Source organism: Homalodisca vitripennis, chromosome 6, assembly GCF_021130785.1.
Source record: "Homalodisca vitripennis isolate AUS2020 chromosome 6, UT_GWSS_2.1, whole genome shotgun sequence".
In the NCBI taxonomy this organism is placed as follows: domain Eukaryota; kingdom Metazoa; phylum Arthropoda; class Insecta; order Hemiptera; family Cicadellidae; genus Homalodisca; species Homalodisca vitripennis.
In genome coordinates this window covers 167,426,260-167,447,902 of record NC_060212.1, presented here as the reverse complement: position 1 = coordinate 167,447,902, position 21,643 = coordinate 167,426,260, and the positions used below count along the sequence as shown (strand labels likewise).

General features: G+C 32.9%; 1 long non-coding RNA gene across 1 annotated transcript; it reads right to left on the bottom strand.

Moving 5' to 3' along the window:
* Window positions 1–2,931: 2,931 nt before the first annotated feature.
* Window positions 2,932–18,283, bottom strand: LOC124365116. Its single transcript, XR_006922703.1, has 3 exons — window positions 18,199–18,283; window positions 15,221–15,334; window positions 2,932–3,302 (listed from the first exon to the last, which is right to left on the bottom strand). It is a non-coding gene; the product is annotated as an uncharacterized LOC124365116 (long non-coding RNA).
* Between the last annotated feature and the right edge of the window lie 3,360 nt (window positions 18,284–21,643).

The window sequence follows — 21,643 nt, the reverse complement described above, 5'->3', positions numbered from 1 at the left end:
TGCTAGTACTTGTACGATGCATCTGTTATATCCAATTGCTGTGACTTGTACGATGCATTTGTTATATCTAACTGCTAGTACTTGTACGATGCATCTGTTATATCCAATTGCTGTGACTTGTACGATGCATTTGTTATATCTAACTGCTAGTACTTGTACGATGCATCTGTTATATCCAATTGCTGTGAATTGTACGATGCATTTGTTATATCTAACTGCTAGTACTTGTACGATGCATCTGTTATATCCAATTGCTGTGACTTGTACGATGCATTTGTTATATCTAACTGCTAGTACTTGTACGATGCATCTGTTATATCCAATTGCTGTGACTTGTACGATGCATTTGTTATATCTAACTGCTAGTACTTGTACGATGCATCTGTTATATCCAATTGCTGTGACTTGTACGATGCATTTGTTATATCTAACTGCTAGTACTTGTACGATGCATCTGTTATATCCAATTGCTGTGACTTGTACGATGCATTTGTTATATCTAACTGCTAGTACTTGTACGATGCATCTGTTATATCCAATTGCTGTGAATTGTACGATGCATTTGTTATATCTAACTGCTAGTACTTGTACGATGCATCTGTTATATCCAATTGCTGTGAATTGTACGATGCATTTGTTATATCTAACTGCTAGTACTTGTACGTTGCATTTGAAGCTTTTTGTTTTTGGATCGCGCATTTCTTTTGAACAAAGTTTATTGAAACTATACTTAAATGTCTTCAGCTAACCATTGTCCGATATTTCTTAAAACTGTTTACTTTCTTGCACGTTTAAATTAGAACTAATAACGCTCTAATTATAACACTAATCAATAGTAAACAATGTACGTATTTGCAATGAACGCGTAGTAAAATTAAAATAATTAAATAAAAGAAAATACGTATAATAAGAATTGCTTTTATTTAAGAGTTCTTTATTTAAATCCTTTTTATTGTATCTCGTTCGAAATTACAAAACATTTGGTTGAATCTGGGGTTAAATTTAATATCGAAATTTGTATTTTACCCAATGAGCAAAGTCGACTGAATTAATGAGTGCAATTAGTTTATTTATGATTCAATGAGTGCACGATCAGATGAAATGGATGTTTAAAATAGCGTGATTTGTTTTTAAATCCACTACGATTGTGGGAATTAAATATGGAATGTTTTAGTTGCATCTGGCCATAATTAATTAAAAGAATGACATGTAGTTTTAAACGTCTTCTTTCCATTTCTGTTGAAGTGGTAACAAAGTGATAAAATTGTTAATTAATAAATTCTTAGTTCCGTCACAAAATAATGTTTTTAGCCACTTTTAGCCACTTTAGAGCTTTGTACTCATTTCGGATTAATATTTGTGCTGAACCCGCTAGTGCAAAAAATTTGCTTTTATTCTTAGTTCAGAAACTGTATAATTTTAATAAAATAATAAATTCTAACTAATAAGTAAATTATTATTTTTCAGTAAATAATAATTTACTGAAAAATATTATATTATATGTATTTGACAAAGGTACTAATGTGTTCTTACATTATAACCTCACTATAATCGATATAATATATCGAGTTCACCAGATGGATACGTGATAAGTCAAAGTTATATCTGTAAATATATTATTTTACATTTTCATAATTTATATCTGATATAAATGAGATAAAAATGTATCTAACGTTAATATAGATGGAAAAATTGGTGTTTAGTTATTTCTAAAACCCCTACCTTAGTATCACTGACAAGATAAACAAAATGTACAATTTGAATAATAAAAAGAGTTTTTTATTATTTTAATAATTGTTTATTACCTTTGATTGTTTCTGAAACTGCCTGTTAACACTTTTATTTTACTTAAATACTAGTTAATAATATATTTTAACTCTTGTCATAATACTTACAGGCTAAATGTTAATATACATTTCCAGGCATAAGCCATAGTAAATGTACGTTTTAAAACTTTTTAAAACACTTAAGTTTTGACTATTATTAAATGCTTGTCTAAACGCCTGTCCTAGCAGTGTCATACACTCCAGGATACCGATGCGCTAAGAAATTGAGAAAACACCTATTAACCAAACTAGAATTGGAAGGTTGGAATTTATCACTTATGATCATCTTACAACTAGTACAGTGTGTAATTAAAAGCTCTTACAAAATAATTCCAATAACGTCAGAACTTCAAAATAAGATTGGTAATATAAAAAAATAAGGCTAGGCTGTAGGAGCTACAGATTTGTGTAACATATGGACAAATTAACATACAGCTTGCGTATAACGTCAATGTGTGTAATAATTTCGTTCCTCTGTAAGTAACAAGTCTTCATGGAAGTTTGTCACTACCTATTCATTCGTCAGCATACTTGTATAAATTCACATACAGTTCAGGTTATAATGCTTTGTAACCCTTGTTGGCTTATAACGTCAAGGAGTGTACTAATTCAGTTCCTTTATAAGTATAAACTCTCTCATGGAAGTGTGACACAAGACTCTGGCTTGTGACTCATTGTCAATATGCTGCAATGCTTTAGCTAGGAGTTGCTGGTCAAAACTCCAACGAGAGTGACGCCAGCAACACAATCTGCCATCGACAATGCCATTTCAAATCTCCCAAATGTCGAAGTGTCCGTGATCAACACAGCAATCGCGGATCATTATGGCCAGGAGGCTATAATTACAGGACAACAAATCGAGAGGGAGCCCAAAATTAATACAACAATAAGAGACATAAGGCCTAGCAAAATTGATCTCCTAAATGCCTCTCTTTTTAATGAACAATGGCATTTTCTAAATTCAATCCAAACAGTAGTACAGCAGTTCCAGGCATTCAATAATTGCCTAAATTTTCATATCAATTTATGCTGTCCTACAACAACAATTGACATATGACAAAATAGACAAGAAACATTTGGATCACGAAAGTAATATTGTTTTAAAAAAAAAATAGATAAACTAAAATTCCTTTCCAAAATTTATAGATACGATTCAACTGAAGATTTCAAAATTGATTTCCAAAACTACAAAAATATTTTACAGAAAAGTGATCTAAGCCGCGAAATCATATGCTGTTTCAAAAAAATTCTTTCTTCCAACAATTTTTCTAAAACCGTTTGGGAGATTATTAACAATGAAAACAAAGCTCATAAGCAGATAAAAATTAAAATACGATATACGTAAGTGCAGGATGAAGCTGGGATCGCCCATGAGGTTTTTTGCCTCTGTCGCTTGTGGGCGAGGTCCTCGGCCGTCAGATCCTCAGGTTACTCACACCCGAAGACGTAGTCCAGTAGAATCAATGGTAATGGTACCTGGAGTTGAGAAAGAGTTAGAAAAAATTATACAGCAGCTCCCAGTCAAAAAACAACCGATTTAAATTTATTGCCCATGTGGATTTTGAAAAATGTGCCAAGCATATTGTGAGCCCTTTGTCTCAATTAGTAAACTTGTCTTTTTAAACAGGAGTTTTCCCTTCTCTCCTGAAAACTGCTAAAGTACATTACCATTAAAACCCATGCTCCCTTAACAATTATCGGCCTGTCTTTATTTTGCCAACTGTGAACAAGGTTTACGAAAAGCTATTTGTGACAAGAATGCTTTGTTTTCTTAGCAAACACTCCCAGAAGACCAATTTGGCTTCAGAACGGGAAGATCGACGGTAGACGCAGTGGTGTGTCTGGTCGAAATGGTTGTGAAGGGGTTAGAGTGTCGAAATCCCACCATAAGTGTGTTTCTCGACTTAGCCAAAGCATTCAACTGTGTTGACTATAATGCACTTCTTGTCTAACTGGAGTCCCATGGCATTCCAGGTGTGCCCCTGCAGTGGATTAAATCATTTATACTATAATTTGGACTGTCCAAATTGCAAATCACCTTTCAAGTCCAATGGATTTGAGCTATTGAGTTCCCCAAGGCTCCATCTTCAGTCCAATCCTTTTTCTGATCTACGTCAGTGAAATCGAGTCATCACTTCTGTACGGGAATCTCGTACAGTATGCTAATGATACGACTCTCTGTTTAACGAAAAATAAAAATAAGTTTTGGATCAAAAAGATTTGCTTTTGTTAACCTTAACAACTGTGTCTAACACTTTCACAACCTCAAATTCAGCAAAATCCAATTTTATGAATTTAATCCTGCGACCAATGGACTTTGGAGTGTGGGCCTTCCATCATGCTGGGAGACTCCACATTAGAAGAAGTTTACTCCTCCAAAGTCAGGTACTGGTGGTGGCGTATTACGGCCTGATCTACAAACATTTTCCTACAGTGATTTTGTGGAGAACTTGTTCAAACAATCAAATTTTGAGAGTTTTCTGGCTTCAAAAGAAAGCGATAAGAACAATCGCCAACACGTACTTCAGAGAGTCGTGCCGACCAGCTGTAAAACATTGTAGCTGTTGACTCTGTCATATCTCTATATCTTGGAGGCAATTTTATTCTGTAAGTCAAAATGTGCCCTGACTAGAGGCCGAAACGTACATGAATATGAAACGAGAGGCAGAGACTAATACCGCAATGGACGACACAGAACGGTGGTTTATGAACACCTACCCTCGCAGTCAGGTGTCCGTTTCAACAGATTGCCCGATTCCATGAAAAGCGAACAACCGTCCAAGGCGTTAAAAAGTTGTCTGGAGAGCTTTTTAGCATCTTAAGCATTCTTAACGTGTTTAGCGCTCCTGCTTGTGCAAGTGTATTTTCGTAGTTGTCGTACTCGCTTACGCGTTGACAGATTTCGTTAAAACAAGTACCGTTGCAGTTTACATAAAAATTTCAAAAAAGTTGGTATCTTGCAAAAAACCTTAGAGCTCTATGTAGTTTTGAAACGGAATTAGGCATAATTTAGGTACATATTATGTCAGTGTTCATCCTTAACAGTTTAAAATGTTAAGATAAATTGCTATGGACTATTATTTTAAGTGGACGCATTCATTAACATAATATATAACACATTGTAGTTAAATATCATATTAAATTTAATGGATTGTTACACATTTTTAAAGAATATCCGATTAACTACAATTTTTTGATAATAATAATTATTATTCATTTTTAAAGAATTTTGTATTCGTCACGTCAAATATAGAGTATTAAAATTAACTGTAAAAGTTGTAGGACTCAACATTTACGAGTATATAACATTTGTATGTAGGTTTTAATTAAAATTACAGAGACTGAAACCAAAGAGTATAAAACCCTTGAGTTTTTGGAACAAAATATGGTTTTATTCTATTCTACCATTTTGTAATGTTTTGTCATAGTAAATTATACAATTTGAAATACTTCATTAAGCATGTCATTGACGGGTTTTCATTGCAGCTGAAAATTAATAATTTTTAGCACATATACAATTCAATGTAATGTTAAAGATGACTGCCTCATATAAAATATGTCTTTTTTCTTACTGAAATATTTTATTTTGAGGGATATTTGATTATGACTTAAAAATACAAAATAAAATATTAGGTTATCTCACTAGAGCTGACAAAATAACTAGTGCTACTTTTCACATAATAATAATTTTGAATAATAACAAACTAATATAACAATATGCTTAAAGGAGTTATTTCGTTATATTTCTTTAAAATTTGTACACATAATAAAAGGTACATAATGCATATTTAATGCGAGAGATTCTCAGGAGAGTAGATGGTATGCATTATTGATGTCGTGAAAAGTTCGTTATATTCGCAATGATTATTTGCCTGAGAAAAACGTTTAATTTTGCATCTTTAGTTCGTGTTAAAAATGCGTTAAAATCACCGGATCTTCTACCACAGTTCTACCAAATTCTAAAAGGTATCGTAAAAACGGCACAGAAGGGAGTGCATGGTAAATAAAATAAAATAATAATTTACATTACAACATATTTTTGATAAAAATTAGCATCACCTATATTGTAAATACACTATTGGTTAATTTAAACAAAATCATTGTGTCTTTCAAAACATTTATAACTACTAACAGTTATCTGCAGTTTCGCACAAAATTTCGTGTTGGAAAACAAGGACAATATGGGCATGTTCTTTTTAAATGATATTCTAACCAATCCAGAGATAAAAGATGGTCACTGAAAGATTTTACAATATCTTGAACTACTTAAATTTAAAGAACAGAGTTTTGAGACCCTCTAGCCGGAGAGTGATTCAGTTTTTATAAGTATCCGTAAAATAACTTGAATGCGTTTCCATCGCTCCAGCGATTTCATCAACTACAGAACTAATATAAGCCAGTGTGAATGAATCCTAAAGATCAAGTCTTTTTAGCTAACGCACTGATGGGCTGTATCTAGTTTAGAAACGGAAGTATGTTTTAGGCAAATTTTAGTAAGATATTAGTGTTCATGGTTCATACGGGTAGTTTCAGATGTTAAGCGAAATTGCTAATGGCTCTTATTTTAGGCTTTGCACATGAATTAACACTGTTGGTTCGAGGTAATTATATTTCCTGCGACAATGTTGAGTTTGTCTTGTTGCCACGATAAAAAAAGTATATATGCATACACAGGACAGGGAAGTCTACATCTGTCAAAAGACAACTTAGATGGGTTTTGTAACAATCTTTAAATGTATAGTAAACGTTGTATTTGATAACTGTATCATGTTACTGACCAAGCACTGCATACTTAATATTTCCTAAAACGTACAGTTAAAATTATATTTGTAAAAACACTTCTAATTATCTTCTCTGGATAAACTATGTGCTCAACAGCGACTCTATAAAAAATGATATAAGACTTTTTTACTATTAAGCTTACTCTTTGGTTTCAAGACTATAATTGTAAACAAATTGAAAATAATGGTTAAATTAATTAATTATATGGCTGAACTATCAGAAAACTTATTTGTATGCAAAACAGTTGATTACATGTAAGAGACTTGTTCAATAATTAATAAAATGTTTTTGCGGTAATAATACTTTATATGGGGTTCTTCCCACTGTAGAGTTCAGTGAGGCGCAGTCCTGAGGGATTTCTGAAATATATAAAGACCTATATGTTAACCAGGGACCATACGAATGTATATGGAAAATGTTAGTACTGGACTTCAGTCCAGTAGTTTTTTGGTGGTCAAGTAAAACACACACACACACACACACACACACACACACGACCACCTATATAGCAAATATTACATTTTTATAATAGTATAATAGATAAATATACAGTGCTTGATCAGTTATGTAATCAAAGGAAAAGATACTACCTAAATATAAATTAAATATGCACTGGAAATATAATTGAAATGCTGTTATGAACACTAACCTTATAAAGACAGCTGTGAATGTTCGCACATAAGGTACTGGCTGGCTCTCTTGAGATTGTAAATAACATTTATTTTTATTGTGGATTAAGGAAAACAGGAATTTGCAAATATGAGACGAGCGGTTATTTCCCAAACTACAGTCCAAAAAGCAAGACTTCTATCATGAGAACTTATTTAAACGATTATTTTTAAATGTTGAATGAACTTGGTTTCAATCATAATCACTCTAAGCGGTGACGGAAGTATATGAACATTTACCCATGTAGTCTTATTTAAATGTTGAATGAACTTGGTTTCAATCATAATCACTCTAAGCGGTGACGGAACTATATGAACATTTACCCATGTAGTCTTATTTAAATGTTGAATGAACTTGGCTTCAATCATAATCACTCTAAGCGGTGACGGAACTATATGAACATTTACCCATGTAGTCTTATTTAAATGTTGAATGAACTTGGTTTCAATCATAATCACTCTAAGCGGTGACGGAAGTATATGAACATTTACCCATGTAGTCTTATTTAAATGTTGAATGAACTTGGCTTCAATCATAATCACTCTAAGCGGTGACGGAACTATATGAACATTTACCCATGTAGTCTTATTTAAATGTTGAATGAACTTGGTTTCAATCATAATCACTCTAAGCGGTGACGGAAGTATATGAACATTTAACCATGTAGTCTTATTTAAATGTTGAATGAACTTGGTTTCAATCATAATCACTCTAAGCGGTGACGGAACTATATGAACATTTACCCATGTAGTCTTATTTAAATGTTGAATGAACTTGGTTTCAATCATAATCACTCTAAGCGGTGACGGAACTATATGAACATTTACCCATGTAGTCTTATTTAAATGTTGAATGAACTTGGCTTCAATCATAATCACTCTAAGCGGTGACGGAAGTATATGAACATTTAACCATGTAGTCTTATTTAAGCCTACGTATGCGTACATTTTCTTGATCGTGGTAAAATATCAAAATCAATCATATCACCGTAATATCGTAGAATGGACGTAGATACTTTTTAATCTTTGTTGGTTTCCGAGAATCCGGTCCGTATGTATTTATTCTCTTGGTCGGGACAACAGTGCATAATAAAACATGGAGCCGTAAATAAATTAGACAGAAAATAAATTTAAATGGCCGGAATAAATACTTTTAGACTACAGGATCCTTTTACGCAAGTACGAAACACTGAACGTGTTGATTGAAACGTAATAGATTTGAGCCCCACATTTATAGACATGGAAAAACTAAAATAAGAATCAGTAAGAGTATTATTTATTTTTTGAACTATTAATCATAGACAATGAAATAATAAGTCCAGATATATAGCTATTTATGTTTGATATATAACTATTATATGGCTCCGTCATACTAAATTCGAAATTATTTCACTAAGAATTTGGAGAATTACGTTCGAAGCTGAATGTAACTGCTAGTTATTAATAAAAATATCATTTAACATTTAAAACCCTCATTTAAAAAATATTACCAACCATAATAACAAGAAATTGTAAATATACCGTATATTAATCAGGGCACTCTCTATAATAAACGGATTAGACTTCAGAACTCCAATTTACGAGTGAGTCTAGTTTACAAAACAAAGGAGAGAAGTCATAGTCACAAGAAATTGTAAATATACCGTATATTAATCAGTGCACTCTCTATAATAAACGGATTAGACTTCAGAACTCCAATTTATGAGTGAGTCTAGTTTACAAAACAAAGGAGAGAAGTCATAGTCACAAGAAATTGTAAATATACCGTATATTAATCAGTGCACTCTCTATAATAAACGGATTAGACTTCAGAACTCCAATTTATGAGTGAGTCTAGTTTACAAAACAAAGGAGAGAAGTCATAGTCACAAGAAATTGTAAATATACCGTATATTAATCAGTGCACTCTCTATAATAAACGGATTAGACTTCAGAACTCCAATTTATGAGTGAGTCTAGTTTACAAAACAAAGGAGAGAAGTCATAGTCACAAGAAATTGTAAATATACCGTATATTAAACAGTGCACTCTCTATAATAAACGGATTAGACTTCAGAACTCCAATTTATGAGTGAGTCTAGTTTACAAAACAAAGGAGAGAAGTCATAGTCACAAATTATTTGTGGTCTATAAACAGTGAAGTGTGGTGATACTTGGTTTTGTGCAATGTTTGTCTTATCGTGAGCCGAAGAAGCAAACTTTTCACTTAAATGTTTTCTCAGCCAAGCAATCACGTCGGATCTGACAAACTTCTCACGGCATAAATAATTCATGCCGCCTACCTAACTCTCCTGAGAATATCGTACTTTACAGATTAGCCGCATTAACAATGCATTATATAAGATCGACTATGTGGTAACAAAAATACGCAATAGATAGAAAAACTAACCAAACTATTTAAAAATAATATTTACACACACACACACACACACACACACACACACACACACACACACACACACACACACACACACACACACACACACACACACACACACACACGCACACACACACACACACATTTTTTTATTGAGTCATAATAATTCCAATGTGAACGTAACAACAGTTATTCTGTCAGCACAATACAGAATGATATATTATTTCTGTGAAGATAGATAGATTTCAGTGTGGCTACTATATTCGAAATAATAAGTATGGACAGTTTAAGTTTACGGCTCAATACATAGCCTATTTTCGCATGACAAATGGTTAGATTTCCAGCACTAATCTCTATCTGAATAAGTGACCTTCTGTGTGGGCAGTTTACGTTTACGGCTCAATACATAGCCTATTTTCGCATGACAAATGGTTAGATTTCCAGCACTAATGACTATCTGAATAAGTGACCTTCTGTGTGGGCAGTTTACGTTTACGGCTCAATACATAGCCTATTTTCGCATGACAAATGGTTAGATTTCCAGCACTAATCACTATCTGAATAAGTGACCTTCTGTGTGGACAGTTTACGTTTACGGCATAATAAATTATGTTGCAATGACAAACGGATATATATATATACAGGGTGTCAATTAAGTCTGGAACCTCTTTTTTAATTTTTAAACCACAATATAAAAAATACCAAAGTTCACACGTGCTTACTGGTGATAGTAACGCACACATCTGCCCAATTACCGACCAGATAATCCCTTTGGGGGACGGTCCACAAGGAGTCAGAGAAAATTCTTAAACAGCAGCATAGGTCAAGTTTGGTATCAAATTAAAGTTCTTACTTAGCAGAGTACAATGCCGCAAACCGGAGTTCAAAAGGTGGATTCATTCAGTAGTTATAGCTATTTGAATTTTAAAACAATTGAACAATGTAAATTATTAAGTATTACAAGTAAACACCAATGTTTAAGTACCTGTGATCAAAGTAAGTGTTCAAAATGTTCCCCTCCCATCGTTTACGGCTCAATACATAGCCTATTTTCGCATGACAAATGGTTAGATTTCCAGCACTAATGACTATCTGAATAAGTGACCTTCTGTGTGGACAGTTTACGTTTACGGCTCAATACATAGCCTATTTTCGCATGACAAATGGTTAGATTTCCAGCACTAATCACTATCTGAATAAGTGACCTTCTGTGTGGACAGTTTACGTTTACGGCATAATAAATTATGTTGCAATGACAAACGGATATATATACAGGGTGTCAATTTAAAAATTGAAAAAAAAGAGGTTCCAGACTTAATTGACACCCATATATATCATTATCATTGACACCCTTCCGGCAAAACATTAAAAATTTTTATGCCTTGGTATAGAAAACTCTTCTGAGTTGCAGAATATCTGCATCGTTCACTTATAAGTTTATTTTTGTCTCTAGTTGCATAGTTATGGACCTCAGACATTGCAGGCAAAAGTGCCAAGTTCCTCTTAACAAACAAGAGTGTGCTAAATATATACATAGAAGGCAATGAAAGGACACCTAACCTAATGAAGAGCTCTTTACAGTGGGCCTGCCAGTGTGCATCACAAATCAGACGGATTGCTTTTTTTTGCAGCACAAAAAGCTTCTGTACATATCCATGGTTTGCCCAGATTGAAGTTCCATAAGAGAGGTAGCTATGTAACGCGACCGATTTGGGGATTAATTGGTATCCGCTGCCACCACCGGATGATTCCGGAAAAAAAAATAAAGTTTGTGCAACAACGTTTGAATTTTAAAAAACTCTGTTTATTGATGATTAATTTATAAGAATTACACAATTTACATTGGTTAAAAAGGGGAGAGCACTTCTGAATGATATAAAGTATTGAATTACATTATTGAAAGAATTTAGAAAAGTTTTATAATAGGGCAACAGAGAGTTACATGTCTACGAGTCTGAGGCCTGAACTAGACTAGCTTCCCAGCACACGCAGGTGCTGACTCTGCATTGTCAGCAGTCTTACTGCTGACCTCCTCAACAGTGCTGTACACTTTGCAATTATTATGTCTTTAGTTAAATTTTACTAAATGAATGAAATTTTTATACAACCAAATAAAGCGTAATTTCTTGAATTATTGTTAATATTGGGTTCGGGTCGTTACAGCTATGTATGTGGCCATAGTAAACACAGAGCAGAACACCAACAGAGACACTGCCTTTAAGTGCTCTGATTATGAAAATGCCTTTTGAAATTTTGTTCGCAAGACTGTCAATTTGCTGATGCCATTAAAGATTGCTCTGGACTGTGAACCCCAAGAAATTTGAGTGGGTTACTTCCCCCGATTGCTAAGGCTGAAAGCAAGGTCCTGAGTTTTCCCGTCATTAAGGCTTAACTTATTTGCATTACACCAGTCATGAATGGTTTTAGTTTTGGCGTCGATTATGTAACCCACATTTTCTGCACTGTTACCCTGGACACACACTGCCAAATCGTCAGCAAATAGAAATGATTTTACTGAATGAGCATTTAGGTTGTACGGCAGGTCATTAACATAGAGTATGAAAAGCAAGGGTCCCAAAATGGACCCTTGTGGGACACCTTGTTTTACACTTAACTGTTTTGAGTAAGAGCCATTTAGGAATACGGATTGCCATCGATTGTTCAAATAAGATCTTAAGAACTGCACTACACTGTTGTCAATAGAATAAAAATACATCTTATCCAGTAAAATATGATGCGACACTGTGTCTAAGGCCTTGGACATATGAAATGATCTGAAAAGAACGTTCAGGTTGTTCTCCAGTCCTTCAAAACAATTCAAGATCAAATCCTGAGTAGCTTCAACAGTGCTATGGTTAGGTCTAAAGCCGTACTGATTCTTGGACAATAACTTATTTGATTCCAAGAAGGAGGAAAGTTGTTCATGAATGAGACGTTCCAAGACCTTTGACAGCGTCGGAACAATGGATATTGGCCTATAGTTGGCACAATCATCCCTAGGCCCTCTTTTGTGTATTGGAATGACCTTACTTACTTTTAGTTTGTCAGGATAAATACCCTGCTTAATACACAAGTTGAAAAGATATGTTAGTACTTCACAAATAGACCTAGCTGATAACTTCAGTATTGCTGCATTGGTGCCATATATATCAAGACAAGTGCTATTATTCAGTTGGTTTATGGCTAGGTAGACTTCTTCTACTGTAAAACTTCTAAGAGTGAATAACCCTACTGAATTGTTTCCTGTTGCACAGTTCTCACTATTGTCAAGAAAAACACTATGATTAGGCTTATTTACATCAGTTGGTATGCTATTACAAATTTGTTCTACACTGGTAAGAAAAAAATTGTTAAAAGCATCAGGCGTTAAATTAGCGTTAATATTGGGAGGCTTACTGTTAACATTTCTAAGCTGATTTATGACAGACCATGCAGCTTTTGATTTATTGTTTGAACTGTCAATTATGTTGTTAATATGATTAAGTTTGGCTTTTTTAATTTCTGCCTTGTACGTTCTCTTAAGAGCAATATAATTTTCTTTAGACCTGTTACAGTTAGTGTTGCAGAATAAATAGTAAGCATTGTCAAGTTGGACCTTTAATATTCTTAAGTCCTCATTGTACCATTTGTTGTTAGATTTACTATTTCTGTTGGTTATCCCAACAGTTTTCATAGGCATTACGCTGTTTACCGCCCATAACAACAAATCAAAGAACTTATTGAGCTTATTGTTTAAGTCATCCTTACTATTATATATAGCTAACCAATTTATACTATTAAGGTAAGTTAGAAATAGCTTAGAGTTCTGAGGATTGATAGGCCTAACAAGTTTCTTTAACTTAAGATTGTCTGAAGTCACGTTCATTGGTGTACTGAAAATGATGGCGTTGTGATCAGACACACCTGTGTGCAAAACGGAAGCATTCCATCTATCAGGATGTAAGGATGTAACAATATTGTCCAAACAGGAGCCCCTACTTGCCGCATTTGAAGATAGATTTGGCCTGGTAACATCCTTAATCGTTATGTGTAAACCAAAAGTTTTAGTTAAGTTATACAGCTCTAAGGTATCATTATTATCGGCTAACAGATCGATATTCAAATCTCCTGCGCATATAAAGTCAAAGTTCACACCATGCACACACGAGAAAACTGCATGCAGCTTGTCAAACAAAGCTATATATTTATTACCTTTCCACTTGACAGATTTCAGTCTTCGAAACGAAAATATAATTTCAACAAAATATTAATTACGTGTAATATGCACGTCAGTACATTTTAATACTCCATATAATAAGCAGGGAATATTTAAATTCAGTTATGATTACTATCGTTTCAATTATTGGGCATCCACTTTATAATACAGGGTATTGTCTCGAGAAAAATAAGCTGTTTATTTCGTAAATAGCTTTCACTGCTTTAAAAACGGTCTTTTCAGTTTTTATAATGACTTAAAATTTTTGGTAGTAAAACTTCTACGTAGTTACGTGAGTTTCCGTTAAACCAATAAACAACGGGGGCAGAGGAAATAACTTTCTTCCATAAATCAGGCCTGTGACAACACAACTTAATCTCTCTCCTTCTCAACGTGTATTTTATTGACTTCCTTTCCAGTAAGTTTTAAAGGATTCCACTATAAGAATATATTTTTTATTTGAATATAGGTTAGGAAGTTATACTTCTGAAACGTGTTTAGTTCAAATTTGAAGGCGTAGTTGTGTTTTACAAAAAAGTGTTTATTTATTTTCTTATCGTCATGGCACACTTGATATTGGCATACTTCTGTACCTACATATATTTTAAGTTGCTTATCTACTACATAAAAATAAATCACTAAATTTATTGCTAAGCTCTAATCTCGGGAACGGCTAGACCAGTTTGGCTAATTATTGTTTTTATATTCATTCAGATCCTAGGAAAGTTAGAAAAACTTCCCAGAATATTTAAGAATAAGGAGGAAAATTAAAATATTTATGACACGTAATCCAAAGTAAACTGACACTTAACAGCTGTTGACACTTTCAGCTGAAGTTTATTAAAGGGACAAAAACATTTCTTTACATTGAAAGTTTGTAAAGAATTGTAATACAGTGCCTAATTAGTAGTGCAATGTACTTTCAAAAGAAATAATTACTATCTAATTTCTTCTTTAGAGTGTATCAGTGATGAATAGACCAACTAATGGATTGGAAATACTAATTGAACGCTTATACAATATATATCTTGATTGGGGCAACATAACATTATTTTTCAATTGTGAGACCGTATAAAAACGGAAGTTAATTTAAACGGCGGGAACTGTCCCATTTTCACCGCAGTAACTTTTCAATCGTAGGTACATTATGTATTTATTCATCGAGTCAAAAAGGGAAAACTATAATTTTGCCACTTGAGAAATCGTATACTGAAAGTGAATTTAAACACATAGAAGTTGACACTTTAGGACCAAATTAAGTTTTCGAGACATATATGTATACTTTTGCATACAACAAAACACTAAATACAATCAGTCGAAAATGTATTTAAATTTTAATTCTCTTAACTTTAGATTCTGAAATAATACGTACCTGATAAGTCTAATCCTGTTTGAAGAAATAATGCGGTTCCATCATTCTACACCATAATTGCTCATACTAAGAAGTTACGCCCTTCGTTTTGTAGGATTGCGGATTCGAGAAAGACTGGAACATTTTCCCGGATCACTTTATAATTGGGAAAATAATGATAATACTTATGATTTACATACAATTTTAACTGAGATTAACTACTGATGCCAATTTTAAACCTTCTTTGGTGTAGCAGCTGAAATTTATCAAAAAAGCTGAAACATTTTGTTAATATTTTTTTTTTAATATTAAGTACATCAGTAGTAAAATGCAGCTAGCAGAGACAAAGTTACTATATAACTTTTATTTATGATTGGGCTAATGAAGAATCAGAAACATCTAATGCATTGCATATATATATATATATATATATATATATATATATATATACTTGCCCCCGAGAAACCTACTTCAGGCATCAAGCATTGCATATTTAATATATGCAATACAGAAATGTACAGTTAAACGTATGTTTTCATTAAACATTCCAGTATTCGTCTATGGATAAACTCTGTGCTCGAGAACTATTACAGAAAATATTTAAATAAATTGTTACTTTGAAACATATTCTATGCTTTCAAGACTGTAAATGGACAAGTTAAAAAAATAAAATAGTTACATTTACTAAGCATACTATTGCGTTGTCAGTATATTTAGTACAGACATAAGTTACCTTCTGAAGCAGCTAAATATTGTAAATTTTAAACACCACTCAGTGACTTCTCATTTATAAGGTATTGATAAAAGGTTACAAACTACGGAAAGTAGAGATTTCTTTGCAACCCGTATTTTATAATACTACCAATGAAAGAAAACAAATGTATCAAATAAAACATTTCCTAATACTGTTATGAATTCTTGAAGCATGTAAGCTGCCATTACTTATCAACATAACGATTCACAAGAAATGCTCAAATTGCTTTCCCTCAGGGGCTTGACATTGCGCCAGTGCGGTGTAAACATGTGACACTACTTACTGTTAGATGTATTAGGTATATAACAGTTGATTACATTTAACAGGATCTCAATTAACTAGCAACTTGAGATCGATCTAGAATTTTATATTGTAGTTGTTTTAAGCCACGTTACTATAATGCAGGCCTTGGAAACTGGAGTTAAGTACGTAATAATGTATTCTGATTCAGGACACAAAAATATAACCTAACAAAATGGGAACGCTCACTGGATTAAGATGTCAGTCCCTTCATGTTGGTTTTACATTAAAGTTTTGTATGACTGAGCAAAGAAACGTCGTGTACGCAACAGTAGAGAGGAAGTTACATATACCCTACGGTATTGCTAAGGTTTCTACGCTTAGCTAAGGCGAAGCAGCTTAAAATTATCAAATTGAAATGTGTACGCGCAAGGCGCAATAATATAATAATACAAATATATTTAGTTCCAGTAAACTTATTCAGATATTTTTTATATTTCGTCTCCATGTTTGAGGAATCAACCGGCCCTATATCTCTTTAGAATTGGCATTCCCATTGTCTCATCAAGTGCACAATCGAGCGCACTACGCTATTACGACACGATCTCTAACCAAGGTTGAGCAACCAAGTTTTTAGACACAACGTAACCATGGTGAGAAGGGTTGATTTAATATGAATGTCGAGTTTAGCTACATTTCACCCTCCTCTTGATGCTGCGTCTGGACTCTGGTGCTCTTACAGACAATGAGAATGCCAATTCATCTCGATTACACTATATTTAATATTTTGTAATCTAGGTGTATCTCATATCGAAACGATGTAAATTATTCATATTGAACTTCTTCATCGCAAAAACCTTTTCAGACGAAAATAGCTTTAGTCACGTTTGTAAAAAAGGATCTTTTTATATATTTACTTGAAAGAAAATATGACCTCATAGATTTACGAAATATTTTCTATGTAATATACCGTTATGGATATTTATGGTAAATTATTATACCATTTCAATTACTTGAATCGTACACCATTTTAGAGATATATTTTACTGTCGAACACATGTATTAATATATCACTACTAGTGGGTCTAAAGTGTTTGCGGTCATGATTTAAATTTAGATTAGATTCCCTGAAATTCTAGCTCAGCTTAATTGTCATCCAATCGTTAACTCTTATGTCACAGAGATCGCTGGGCCAAATCGTCAGCAAGGTTTTACTTATGAGTGAATGTAAGAGGATACATCTTTTGTGTACCTGAATAGTTGGCCGCAAAATATCTTTTTATTGAAAGCTCGAAATATAAATAAATATATTATGAGTTTTATATTTGTTCTTAAAGAGGTGAATTTGTCCACACATTGTTTTACAAAGCAAAGACACAACTGTATTATAATTAAGATTCAGCTATACTAGTGGCCATATTGATTGTGATCTCACTAGAACAATTCCGAATCTCATTGACTTTTACAAAGTCGTAAAATTATAAGAGGTGTCTTATTTTAAGATATAATTAATAAGCATCCCAACATTTTTTTAGTTTTTTTAGTTTTTTCAGTATTTTTATTTAGAGAGAAAGCTTCTCAAATTCCTTTGTACTCCACCGTCGAAATATTACATCTTATTAATTATATACGTAAAATGAGGCGACTCCCATATTACTATTTTAAAAACAATCGGTAAAGGTGTATGAGGCTTAAGATTTTTCTTGTGGGGGAAAACGTATAGTCAATTTACTGCAGTCGGCTCTTAAGAATAGTACTGTATAAATGTATGAAATATTTAAAAATGACGAATAATGTTGTATTCATAATTTAATTGTTTAATTTTTTACGTTTAATGCTTTAAAAAACGTGTTTTTAAAAATTATTCTTTTATTTCACAGCAAAAGTTTTGTTCGGAGCAAATCTTTATCATGAATTAATTTGATATTTTCCAGATGTGACAAAATAAAGAGATAGGTAATTGATCTAAAAGTTCAGAAGAAAAACACTATTTTAAACAAAATACCTGAGCAGGCACAATAGCGTTGATGTCGAGACTAGAGATACTGAGAACGGCGATTGATATATGACTGGTGGGGTGAGGGGAGAGGGGAACACAGGCGCTATTCTAATGAGTAAACTCATTAGTTGTGATAACGTCAAGACGTGACCAGACATAACATACACTCGACACTTCCATACACAGCTCGTATCTCTCTGCAATTATACTTAATTACAATTTCCCCTAATTACTTAATTTTTAACATGCATGTTTGACCAAACCTAAACATTACCGGGAAAAAAGATGTCTAATGTTCAATGTTAATTAATCATGTTTTGGTTTCTTTTGCCCAAGATATTAGCTGCGTACAGATCGATTATTGTGATTTTCATCATGTTCGATATGAGTAGAATGGCAGCTTTAAATACATCACATTTTCTTAAAGTACAATATTAAATAGTAATGCACCTGAGTACAAACACATAATTTAATATTAAAAATAAAGAAAAATAGCATTAGAATCTGAAATTACTCTATATAAGTAACAATACAAATTATTGTTTTGCTTTGAAAAAAAAGGTGATCACTGAAATTGTAACATGACACCCCCTAGCTCTGATGAAACAGTCCCACAACTCCCGCTTTATAAAGCTTTCATATTGACAGTCCCACCTGTACGGTTGTAAAATGTCCATCTAGCTGTGATGAAACAGTCACACAACTCCCGCTTTATAAAGCTTTCATATTGACAGTCCCACCTGTACGGTTGTAAAATGTCCATCTAGCTGTGATGAAACAGTCACACAACTCCCGCTTTATAAAGCTTTCATATTGATAGTCCCACCTGTACGGTTTTTTCAATGTCCCTAAAATGAAATTCTGTCACTAACTTAAATATTTAAAAGTTTCAAGTGAGACATAAACCCAATAACGTTCAACAGCTTACATGTATATGATTATGATTATGATTATGATTATGATTATGATTTTATAGTTTAAATTAATTACACTTTTTACTATAAAACGCATTAAAATCTCATTATTAAAAATTAAATCTTAAAGAATTAATAAATTTTTACTTATTCATTACAAATATGAAAAGCTTTCCGAGTATGTTTAATTTATTTAACGGAAAGCCATTACATCCAAGTATATCACAATTTGCATTTGAAATTTTGAAAAATTTACACATTAGCTTTATATTATACGGATGACAGCAGGCAGTATCATTAATTAAGCAATTATCTATCGAGCACGAGAGGCATCCAAATAAAAAAAAAAAAAACAGAGTATTACAAATAATAAAAACACTATAAGGAACATCAGTAATAATAAAATATACATAATAAAAACCAAAAGAATCATTAACGTAAATATACTTATAAGCATTAATGCTAACAAGAAGAGATTGTGCAACATTAAATAATAATCAACCACATTAATCATGTATAACAACTTTCAACCATGCATAAGAGCCATCTAAGTTCAAAAATATTCAGTTTATTAACAACCAATATCAATACGATAAGCAGTTATTTCAATACGATAACAATAACAATAACCATGATAATACAAAAGATATAGTAAAAACCACACCACAACTGACCTAAATTATCGGTAAGCATTAACAAGTAAATACATTATCCGGTATACTATAATAATCCATTAAATAGCTATAACATCGAATAACAACTCTGCAACATTAATTCATTAACAAACACAGACTATTAACTACTTATGTGACCCCTCTAAATGCACCACCATTCGTAAAATTGGCACTGATCACATGCGTTACGGTGGCCCTTTAAAGACACCTGTTAGTATTCATCGAGACAGCTCTAATTAATCATCAACCTGCGATGTTATTTTCGGGGCAAGCGAAAATATTCGCAACTTGCCAGATAGCCAGTCGAGCTGGGTTAGAAAATTCCAGGGTTCGAGAATTTCATATAACTATTATTTATTGTTAGGAGTCGAATCAGAGGGCCCTGCGGAAGAAATTGATACTTCCATAATAACGTTGGGCTTACTTCATCACATCAACTCCAATACAATTTTGAAGAAGAAAAAAAATAAAAAAAAATAATCTTGCTCAGAAAAATACAAATTTCTTGTTCTAGGAAAGTTATTGTTCAAGCGAGTTCGATTTTCGAAAACAACTGTATTGTTTATTAATACGTCGGTCAGTGAGGAATTACAAGTAAGCAGAGTAGTCTCCACTGATAACTTGGTCGGGGAGTCGTATACAGTAATTATTGTAAGAGCCCGGGGTTGGAATAATTAATCGGTTAAATAATGATGGTTAGTAGAAGCAAAATACAAAATCAAAGCAAAATATAAATAGCAATGGCAAACAAAAGCAATATTCAAATAACACCAATAGCAAAATATACAATCTTATAAATTAAAGATTTAGCCATGCACCAATATCACAGTGCAACTACTATATACATAAAGCAAGCACTAACCATTAACACAAAATATTTCTACGGGATGCAAAAGCTAGATGAATTTATAATATAAAAATAGACTAAGCTGTATTTATTCTGTAGGCAAGTGTCTAGCTCCAAAATAAAATATCAAGTTTACTTTTCAGGCATAAAATTTTGGAAAATAAAAAAAACAAAGTAATCAGTTATAACACACCATGCAGAATTACCCTACCACATGCAGGCTAAGATAAAGGTAAATGATTTAAACCATGCGATAAGGCTACGAAACTACTATAAATATTAGGGCTCTATGAATATCAAAGAAAAATTGAACACTCACCCTATCTGCACAGTTCACCAGAAAAATAAACTAAAATATCGTTAAATAAATATTTTGATGGAGGTTATCGGGGTGAGGGTGTCAGGACGTTCGCAAAAATAAAAAGAAAGGGTTGCGAGTCCCGAAATAGATAAAGGAGAAAAATAAAGATAATCACTTACAAAAATATAAATAATTAATAAAATGAAAATTAGATTGAACTTCAATAAGAAAGAAAAATATTTCCGCGTAGATTAGAGATTCGCCAAGAAATGTGATAATAATCAGACAACAGAATGATGGTCGAGAAAACTTTATACCTAATATAAAAATTTACATCGATTGAACATAAGATTTAGTTTATGAGGACGGGGTCGGTGGGAAGAAAGTATTTATAAAAGGAAGTCGTGGGTATAGGATGCCAGTACTATCGCCGGAAAGAAAGCAGTGGTAAGGCGAGTCCCGACTGTTATAATTTTTTCCGGGTAGGAGATAATTGGTAGGAAAGTTCGTAAAGGAAACTCGGGATGAGGTGTCAGATCGATCGCCAGGAAAAGAAATGCGAGATCTGAAAAATTTAGAAAGGAAAATTTTGACACAGTAATTAAAATTTAGTCGAAATGACAAAAAAAATAATCTGAGTAATTGAAATTCTAAATATAAGTTAAATTGAAGAAAAGAATAACTTTAGTAATTCAAGTTGAAAAAGTAATTAAAG